Source organism: Corvus cornix, chromosome 4 (assembly GCF_000738735.6).
Source record: "Corvus cornix cornix isolate S_Up_H32 chromosome 4, ASM73873v5, whole genome shotgun sequence".
Lineage (NCBI taxonomy): Eukaryota > Metazoa > Chordata > Aves > Passeriformes > Corvidae > Corvus > Corvus cornix.
In genome coordinates, this window is record NC_046334.1 from 47,891,489 (window position 1) to 47,902,850 (window position 11,362).

Genomic DNA, 11,362 nt, shown 5'->3' on the forward strand with positions numbered 1-11,362 from the left:
TCACAGGAGCTCTTGACTTTATCTAGAATAGTGGCATGGAATCTAGTGGAAGAAAAAAAAGTTATTGTTCTCTAATGTCTCCCTGTCAATAAGATTTTGTATCCCCACTCTGTCTATTAATTTGCAGAATAGCATAGCACTAGCCCATATAGCACTGCATAGTTGCTGTTAAAAATGTTTACTGTTTAGAAGAAGAAGTACCTTCTTGCACATTTTAGTGTTGAGCATGATTCCCTGCCAGAGATCTGGTACAATTCTTCTGTTTGGTTATCAGGCAGATCGTTGGGCTTCCTCTTCCAATCTACTCTTGAAGCAGACTAGACATTTTCTGCTAACCAAATGCACCTTATAATAATTTGAAGGATGAGACTACTGTGTGTCCTCACGGCTTGACTTACAAGGAAACGGTAAAAAAAAAGACTGACAATATGCTCCTATTACAAAAAGGGCTCATTTGGATAATCCCAGTTTCCCTGGAAGATCTACGCCAGCATAATTTGCAATAATTTATGGGAGTAGTGTCTAGGAAGATGGTAGGGGCTGAATTCTTTGCAGGAGTTTTATTCAGCGCCCATAAACTACACTTTGCCTTCATAGTATACTGTCTCCTTGATTATGAAAGCACACCCCTGCTTTCTCCCAAGAGAGGTTCTCACATTTCTCCATAAAGTTTCTCTGTCTGGATCCTGCCGAATTTCTTGTTCACCACTTCTCTTGTTGCTCTGTCCAACCCCTACCTCACATTTTTTCCCTTTCCATCAAGACAAAAAGGAAATGGTTGTTTTCCGATCTCTAATGAGCACCTGAGCAGAGTGATTATTGATCATAACTGGAGTGTCAGTTTGTTTGATTTGTGGAGATGTTCTGACATATGTTTAGATGATATGTCAGAAAATGAGTACTCATTTGCATGTAGACGTGTAATAATTTCAGCTGTAACAGCTTCATGGTGTTCATGAGAATTTTTAAGTTTTGCCTCTGTTCCTCACATCTTTCTTAGACTCAGATGGCTTCCATATAAATGTTTGCCACTTCAAAAGCTAAGCTCATGCTTAGATGTATGTCCTGTTCAGGTCCTTAGTTAAGATACAGCAAAGGAGTCTTACAAATAAATGGAGGCAGGATGGGGAGTTTTAATCATTTATTGATTGTATGAAACTCGAGCCATTTTTCATTGCAATTCTGTGTGCATAAACTTTGTGTTTAGAGGAGAAAGGTGCTCCTGACTGAGAAATCATTCATTGTTAACTAAACAGTGCTTGCAAACTCTTTAAAAGTTACTTGTTGGGAAATACTTTTCCATGAAATATTTCTTAATACATGTGCTTTTTCAACAGTCATTATTCTGGTTTTGTTGTTTGCCCTTAAAAAAAAATCATATTTATTTAATTACATTAAAGTAAAATTCATTTAATAAGCATGAAAACATATTGTACTTTACTTCCAACAAATAATATTATCTAAATATAATTAGAAATTATTGATATTCCAATGTGACCCTTTGTATTATTTATTTGAAGATTGAATATCTTTTAAACTCAGTAATATATTTTTTACAATGTCATTATCCAGATTAAGTTTTGATATTTAACACAAAAATAAAATCTCAGCTGCGCTCTATAGGCACCTCTGAAATGAACAGTTTGCTTCGTGTTACCAAGGAAACAGATCTTTGCAAAGATATAAGGCCACTTTGATGTCATTGTAAACCACTAAAGTGGAAATCTTTAGTGTTTGTCAGCCTCTTGAGAGTAAGCAGTTTGCTCTAATCAAAATGAATATAAAATTATTCTGAGCATGTAGAAATGCAGTGTTCTTGAAGCAAGCATGCTCACTAGTAACCATACATCTTTTTTTTTAGCAATGATTCAGGACCAAAAGAAAATCTGATTACACTTTATTGAAAGATACATGGATATCTAACCCTGCATATTCCTGAGCAGTTTTGTCCCTGAAAATTTAAATTGGCACATGTATAACAAATTGAAAACAATATATTATTCAATTCAGCTGCATATTGTGAGTTGCTCAAGGGGATAAAACATGTTTATTTTTGAAACTCACTAACGATAAAATGGTTGGAATATAGAGGGGGGAAAAAACCCCCAACGAATAACTACTGCTGTTCAGGGCTACACTGTGAATTCAGAGAACAAGCCAAATCCCTTTGTGTGAAAGCCTCACAGGCATTTCTGCTTAGGGGGTGAAATGACTGACTAAGTCACAAAAACAGTAGCAAAGATTTACAGGCGGAAAAACCCCCAACTCTTATTTGAAATATAAAACCCTGTTGCTGTGAATATGGAAGGTCAATTTCTGCTTATCATTCCTTCAGGAGTTAAATACAATAATAATAAAATCCCAGACAAAGACAGATAGCTGTTTAATGCTTTTCAAAATAATTCTCTGGCTCCAAGAGCTAGAAAGGAGTACCCATACACAAATGTTAAGTCAACATTATGTCATTGGAAATGTGGTCCATAGAAATTAAGGAAAATGTGAAAAATTAACATCATACTCTGACATCTCATTGAGACCCAGAACCTTTTTGCTTGGCTATGCTGCTTTCAATGGATTCATGATAAGGGGGGGAAGAGAACAACAAAGTTAGAAAGTACTTTTGGGGAATGGGTGAGGGAAAAGGAAAGCAAGAGAAAGAACATGGAAACAATTTGCAAGGGAGAGCAGTGGAAACAATGGGGCTGTAAATGACATAGCCTGAAACCATCAGCTATAGAAAGCTGGGAGACAGAGCATGCATCCACAGATGAGATGCAAATAAGAACCAAGCAGTATAGCAGTGAAGTAAATAAAAGATAATACCAAGAAGTGGTGGGAGTGGAGAGCCCTTGCTTTCCAAGAGAGTATGGCTGATTGTACGCGATTGGTTTTTTGTTGTCACGTGCTCTCTTCACTTTCAAACCTCCTTGTTTATTTGTTGAACATAATGTAAAGATACAACATTTAAACACTTATCACTGTGTTAAGTACATTCTGCCAAATAAACACCTGATTACCTTTGTTTTTTTAGTGGACTCTGGGCTTTTTGGTTAAGTAATATGTTTCATCCCTTCAGTATCATCAGGAATAGGGTCATTGTACATATTATTATCACAGTCTGACCTTACAGATAGGTTAATCTTAGCACCAATACTGCCCAAATTCCTGAACTTTTTACTAAAGCACTTACTATTAAAAATATTTACTACTTCATTTACACATACTCCAAAAGCATGTTATTGATATGCCCTCTTATGTTAAGGATAAACCATTATGTATATATATATTTCTTTTATATTCTTACAATTAGTATAGCCTCCTGACAAGTCCAAATAAATTACTTGTTAATATCTAATTAATTTATTTTTGTCAGCTGGAATAGCTATCTTTTTCTAAAGCTATGATATAAGCAACAAAGCCATGGACCTACAAAACAGATCTACAAATTTCATCTTAGCCATATACAATTGCACCTGTATTCAGTATTTCTACAAGACAGAGGAAAAGAAACTACTGTGACTCTGCTTGGCACTGATAAAATAGTATTTTAAATATCACGTGTATGATAAATCCATCTCAGGAGGTACAAAAACCTACGCTAATACATGTAGGAAAATCTCAGTTTTGTTAGCCAATAAAAACCAGTGCTCCAAAGATATATATTTGTTCTTTATAGAAAAATTTGGAGTGAGAGATAAATGACAAAGAAGGAGAATAAATATTCTCTAGGTCAATGGTGGCATAAAAATAGGAAGAAACTTCTGATTTAAAAAAATCTTAAGCTGTAAATCAAAAGGATGTTCCAATTATGAAAGGGAAAAAGCTCTAAACTAGCTTTCCTACAGGCATGGAGGGAGAAAACAACCAGTGAATTTTACAGTTTATCTTTGGTATTTTTCTTACCTGGATTGTGCACAACTGAAATAAATGCTCTTTGATTTGTGAAATCACTTTCAGCTTTTTATTCCTATTTAATAGAAGAACCTGATTGGAAGGTGAGCCAGAAAATCGATGGGTGATCGATACCAATCATGGAAGAAACGCAGGCTTTCTAACTGCAAACACACACACAAAGTCTGCAATATCTGGTGCCTGTGCTGCTGCCTAAGCATCAGCTATACATACACTGAGCTGTATGCATAGAAATATAGATTCCATCTTGTAAAGTCACATGAACACCATGCGACTAATATGTACTGAATTTTAAATATGTAAATATTGGCTGGGGCTTACCCTAGTGTTAGCTGTTTAAAAATTAGGTATCCAGACTAAGTCATGGCTCTTTTTGAGCACAGTGCAGTCTGCTCTGGCAGCATATACATCCCACCTGCCTTATACACCTATTTTATAGTGAGGTTAATTCTTTTCTCTTTATCCTAACCACTGCCTTAGCTGGCTGGCTTAAATTAAGCTTGTAATTTTAATTACTGTCATAAATCAGCAATTTCCCTTTGGAAACTGTAAAAGGAATTTTTGCAAATCCCACATAGAATTTAGTGGCAATAGTTTATTTTTAGTAATGGTTCCTCTGCTAGGTGTTCAGTTAATATCCACAGTGGGACACAGTGAACTAGATTAAAGAAAATCTCTGCAGAGATTTAGAGATACCAGCTGTATGGGATTATGAGGGGACTGACTTACAACTCCACACTAGCTGGTGCAGGCAGCAGGTTGGCAACATCCAGGTATCAGATGAAAACTTCCCATTAATAAAGATGCAGGACAGCATAAATCTTTAAATAGCTTCACCCAAGTCAGCAGGCAGTTGACCACCTACCTTGATGAGTAGAGCCTCTTGTGACACGAGGTGTATCACGTGCACCTGTGTTAATGAAAAGTGGTTGGAAGGACTTGCCCCTATTGGAATGACAACACATATCTAAAGTTCACGTTTCTACCTAATGCTGGGGGAAGGAGGGCAGAGTGCTAGGAGCTTTTCTTCTATTCTGACAATAAAAATATTGCCAGCCAGAGATGATACATGTGCACAAGACTGTGATACAAGGTATTTCATAATGATGTATAAAGGTACTTTTCCTCTTGGCTAATACAAACAGTCAGTGTATTCTATAGGGGAATACTAGTGATCATAAAGGGAAAACAACTCTTGACAGGGCTTGTTTGCAGAAGAATTCCTGTCATATATGTGTCAATCACCAACCAGTACTTTTTGCTAAATATATATTGCAGAAAGCATTCATCTTGCAGCTCGCACAGAGGTAAGTCCTGGCTCTACCACACCATCCACTGCAATGAAATTCCAGAATTCGATAGTATTTGTTAACCATCAACACTAAAGTCTGTGCATTTTAAATTCAGAAAACAATGACAAGTGCTGAGATACGTGCAGATTTAATGACTCCATTATTCTCTATCTTAGTAGTGTACTTTGTTTTTAATGTTATTGGGGTATGAAGTACTTTTAACAGATAAGTTGTTCCACAAGACAGACTCTTCTAGCTGGAAAAACACAAAGTAGAGAATCTCAGTAATGTCCCAGCAGGGCATCATGCCAGCACTTTTGATTCTTTCAGGGAAAAAAAAAAAGGAAGAAAAAGAAAAAAGAAAGGGGAGAATGGCAAAATTATACTGGAAATAGGAAGTAATATGCATTATATTAACCAAAAAATCTTTGTGCTGAAAGATTAGTGTACAGAATGTAATGCAAAAAGAATCACATGACATTAAGGAATGGAATAAGTGAGAGAAGACAAATTTTAATAAGGATTAATAGTACTAGGAAATTTGAATAGAGTAATAATAAAAATGCAGTGCCTTTTGCGTGAAGATTTTTGTGCCAACAAGGATTTCTGATACAAACCTCATCATAGGAAAGCCTCTTCATATTGATATCACATAGAAGAGAAAATTTAATGTGACTAGTGACTAGTGACAAAGTTCAAACTACTGGTACAAAATGGACCAAAAAAGTAAAAATGTAATCATAGAAATCCAATGACATACAGTGTGAACAGAGAGGTATAAATGATATATAAATGGATATAAACTAGCCAGAAATAAAGATAAGCTAAAAAGACCATCAGGTTCTTAAGACAGTTACATGGTTTCATCTTTTATGGAAGTACTAGAAATAAATAAGAATGAAAAAAACCAACCAAACAAGAAGATTGGCATTCAAGCTAAGATTTTTAAATTAATAATTTTATAGACCAACATTCTGGAGAAACAAATTACTAGATCTGATGATTAAGGATAACCCATCCAGTCACACATTTGTATTTTGAGGAAGATGGAAAATATATTCTTGTATGTCAAAGATGACTGCATCTTTATTCAGCAATATGTGCACTGCACCTGGAAAATGTTGTGAATATTTTAAGGTACCTGAGAATGAATCAAAGACAATTCACATTTCTTGTTATCCAAAATGAGATAATAGAAGCCTTGGGAAAAAATTGCAACAATGCTGTAGTATATGAAGCAACAGATTCCTACAACAAAAAAACCCCATCTCTGCTTATCCAGAAGCCTTCTCATTTCAGATAACTCTCATCAACATCTGTAGGTAAGCTTAGACTGGTAAGGATGCACAGGATGTAATATACAATGGAGAAAAGAGGAACTGAGCCTATGGAACAGCAGCTGCTTTTACCTATCTCCATGGTGTTTCAACTACATCAAAAATCCTGAATCTTTTTGTCATAGGTTAGCAAGCATAGTCCTGGAAGGGATGTCCTTGCTAAGGGGTGCTTACAGCTTCCTCTGGGACCTGATAGAACCTATCAGCTGGCCAGTTTGAATATGGGCAATTCTCTAAGCCACTTAAAGTTGTGACCGCCTCTGTGATCCACATTTAAGAATAGGCAAACTCCCCCTCCAAGCTCTCTCTCGTTTCCAGCGCTGGCACAGGTGACTGCGGGGCCCGAGTGGGGGCCAGCGGGCCCGGCCAGGCCCTGCTTGGGCCAGGCCACGCTGGGCCATGGCCATCCTGGAGCCGATGGACCTGTTCCAGCCATGGAACCCCCCCCCCCACTGCCTTGCCGTGGGCAGTCGGAGCGGCTCGGCTCTCCCCCCTCTCCACTGCGATAAGAAACATTCAACATTCCAGCTGCAAAGCTGCAAGGCCGAGGTGAGATTAACCCTTTTACTGCTGTGAAGAGCTGAAAACCTGAGGGAAGAGAGAGAGGAGATGCTTAAAGCTGAAATTCTGTTGTGAAGCTATGATATATCAGAGTATCCCGTTGTAATTTCATGAAGATACGGGGGGTGGAGTGTTCAACTCGTAAGCAAAAGCACCTGCGCTGAGATAGGCAGATGCTGACGCAGCTGTAATTTCATGAGAAGTTTGGACAGGGAGAGATGGACCAGATGAGGACTTTTGCTCCAAACGGGAAAGGAGAAAACCTCAGTCCCTAGAGATGGACCATATGAGGACTTTTGCTACAAATGGGAAAGGAGAAACCTCAGTTCCTAGAGATGCTCCCAGAGATAGTCCTAACGATGAAGATGATGAATACCCTTTGCTCCCAGGGAAGGAGAAGGGCCTCTGTTTTTGTTTCTGAACAGCTCAACCTTAAAATTGTACCCCAAAAAACTTCAAGAGTGGACCCTCGAAAGCAGTTGCGGGAAAAGCTGCAAGTCGGGGGAAGGGATTCACATACGAGCAGAGAGACTCCTCTTCCTAAATGGACTGAACAATATTTGGAAGTTGGCGGCTGTCTCGTTGTGATAATGTTTTCATAGCACGAGCAAGAAGAGACTTCTCTTTCTAAATGGACTGAACAAGGTTATTATGGAAGTGGTAAACAGACTGAACATCTTAAGGGTTGTCTTTTTACATTGTCAGTGGGAGAAGGGAGGAAGGTGGGGGGAGGAGGAGAGTTCTGAAGGTGGTATATATTTTTTTTTCCCTCTTTTAGGTCTGTTAATAAACTTCTTTATATTCTTTCAAGTTTGGTGCCTGCTTTGCATTTCTCCTAATTCTTATCTCACAGCAGATAAACAGTAATGAATATTTTGGACCAAACCACTACACTAAATTGGTGTTTCTGTCCGGTTACAAACCCAACCCACGACACTTCTTGAAAGATTAAATGTTTCAGCAACAAAGGTCAGGCTTTTATTAAAATTACATATAATTCACAGTCCAGTTGAATTGAAAAAAGCTACAACTTACCTTGAAAAATTAGTAATTGAGCTATTGAGAATGCTTGGATAATTCAGGAAAAGTTCACCAAATAATAAAAATAGTGACACCTCTAAGTCAAGTTTGGTATAGATGGCTTTCTTTCAGTGTAAGTTATTTTACAAAGGTCAACATTTGACAAGGATTTGAAGTGAAAGACTAAAATCTTAATAGCCTCATAACAAATCCAACTGTGGTAGAAGGTACATATTCCCAATTTTCAGAAGTGCAGTCCATTACTCAGCCTACAGAGAGATCACTGATTTGAGCACAGAAAGATACTTAACTGTTAGAGAGTGTCCAAAGAGAGCAACAAAAATCACCATTGAGGGCAAGCTGTATGACAAGCAGCTGAGGTCACTTGGTGTGTTCAGTCTGGAGGACACTGAGGGGAGGCCTCATTGCAGTCTGCAACTTCCTTGTGAGGGGAAGCGGAGGGGCAGGCACTATTCTCTTCTCCGTGGTGACCAGTGACAGGACCTGAGATAATGGCCTAAACTTATGCCAGGGGATGTTTAAGCTGCATATGACGTAAAGATTCTTGCCCTAGAGGGTGGTTGGGCACTGGAACAGGCTCCCCAGCACCAAGCCTGTCTGAGTGCAAGAAGGGTTTGGACAATACTCCATGGTGTGATTCTTGCTGATGGTCCTGTGCAGGGCCAGGAGTTGAAGTTCCTTGTGCGTCCTTTCTAACTCAGCTTATTCTGTGACCTCAAGATTTGGCAATTCAACAGTTATACCAGGCCCCTGAGGACACTAAAGCTGATGACTCTGATCAGCCTGCCCAGAGGCATCCCCACACCCTGCTAGTGGCCACATCACATCCAGTCTCAGGCCTGACCTTCCTCTTAGAATAGCTGAATACCATCCTCTATTTGGTCCTACCTCCTCTTGCTCCTGGCTGGGCTCCCTGTTTGGATGCTGGACCGATATTTTGCCACATCTAGGACTGTAGAGAGCGCCTCTTACTCACAGTCAGCTCTGCTGTCCCAGCACAGCCTGACCCCAGGTCCTCGGTCCCAGATCCCAGCCTGGAGGAAGCAGCTGTCTCTTGCCTCTCCCTGTGCTGTAGCACACTGGTACACCTGAATTTAAACAAGAATACCCCAACAAAACAAAACAAAAAAAACCCCAGAAAAACTCCAAAGAAATCAAAGTCATTGGAGCTAATGCTGCAAGGAGGTACAGCTTCAATATTTGCTTGTCTCAAAGAATCACAGAATCACAGAATCATCAAGGCTGGAAGAGACCTTCAAGATCATCTAGTCCAGCCATCAATCTAGCACCACCATAACCGCCCATAAACCATATCCCCAAGTTTGAATCTTGGTGGGACAATCCTGGCTAAATTGCAAACCAGATTAAAACTGCTGAGTTACAATTTTGAGGTTCTGCAAGAAATTTTAACCTCAAGTTGTATTTCCCATAAATCATGATTTGTTTTGAAGCCTTTCCAAGTTCATAAGTAATGCTTTAGTTTTATTTAAATAATGACTAAATAGTTTGGGATTGGGGTTAAATTTGTATACTTTACATGAAAGGGGTAACATTGGCTCATTATCTAGTTCATGTATCCACTTAGTACAGGATTGCCTCCTGTGGTGCATAGTCCTGGACTCCCTTTGTGTCTCTCAGGTATTTGGCTTAGATAATTTGTCTTCAGAATTGTAATTCTTTTTGTTTTGTTTGCTTGTACCTCTGATTTATCTTTGGCTTCTATGAGTATTAAACCAGTACCATCGTCAGTGACATAGTGAAATATTATTTCATATTTAAAACATTCCTGTGAACTGCAAAAATGGCAACATTTATAAATTTTCTCTGTTACTACTATAATTTCCACAAGCCTGCTAGTGAAGGGTATATGAAATGGGTTGAATACCTGTGTCATGAGGTTGAGACCACACATTTAAAAGTCTGAAGATTCTATAGAGTACTCTGCCTTTAATAACAACACTGGAAAGGTTTCAGTCATTCATCAGAGAGTTTTGGTATTGGATATTGAGGAATCCTTTAAAAAAAAACACTGTGAGAAATGATGAGCAGGTGATAGGAAGATATAACAGCAGAATTACCTTTGTGAAACTAGTGTCAACAGCTGTCTTAGTAAATCATGCTCATGTCCCAAGTTTTAAGTGTGTGTGGACAAACTGGTTGAACTGTGTGATATAAATATCATGGTGGGAAGTCATGGAAGATTCACTCTGAGAAATGGAGGAACATACCCTTTATACCTCTGCAGTCTTTTTCTCAACATGTTATAGCCTTGGTTCTTAGTACGTTCTTAAGTCTTCTCAGAGTTAATTATGTACCTATAGAATGAATGGATGCTAATAAGGACCAGCAACACAATCTCTGACTAGACAAAGTCACCTCTCATTATTGGTCTCTGGATCTATTTCTCAGTGGGCTGGCTGTTCTGACCTGACCTATCATGTTGGTCAGCTTACTGTGTTAGGTCGCTGTTGATATGAATGGCAGCTGACTAAAAATTAGTAGGGACATCAGGAGGACTTCTCCATAAGTGGATACTTGCTTTGTGGGTTTTTGTTTGTTTTGTTTTTATTTTCTGACACACTCAGGATATCTGGCTTTGTGCTTTAAATGACTGCAGTGAGTGAAAGTGCAAATGACTGAAATGCAGATTCATCAGCATAGTCGCAGTAGAAGGTAAATTAAACTAAAGATTTTGTGCAAGTGCATTTTCTGGGCATCATTCCTGGTAGGCAGTGTGGTGGCAGTTTGTTTTCACTAATCTTGTTGCTCATCAATTCTCATGTTTCTAGCCAGAAGACAAGTGAATTGCGGCTGATTTATAGATCTTTAGAGAGGCCTGAAGGTGCAACCTTTAATTTCTTTTCAGGTTCAGACATTGTCTTACAGCTTTGAAATGGTTACTGCTGCTGCCTAAAAGATTTTCAACAAATTTGCTGATGCCCTAGATAAGTCCACTGCTGTTTTGAAGCATATTGTTTCCACGTCCATGTCAAACTGTTATCTGTTATTAGAGTAATAGGAGGAAATGGAAAACAATAATTGTAAATTTTGGAAGCTGTCACACTCATGTCATCGTTAATTTTGATTTATTTACTTTTATTCCAGAAGCATCTCTGTAAATGGTAGGAAGGAGAATTCAGAAAAATGTCAGGTCCTATCAAAAAAAAGGAGAAGATTATTAAACAGGAGGAAGGAGATGAAAACAGCAATTTAAATGCC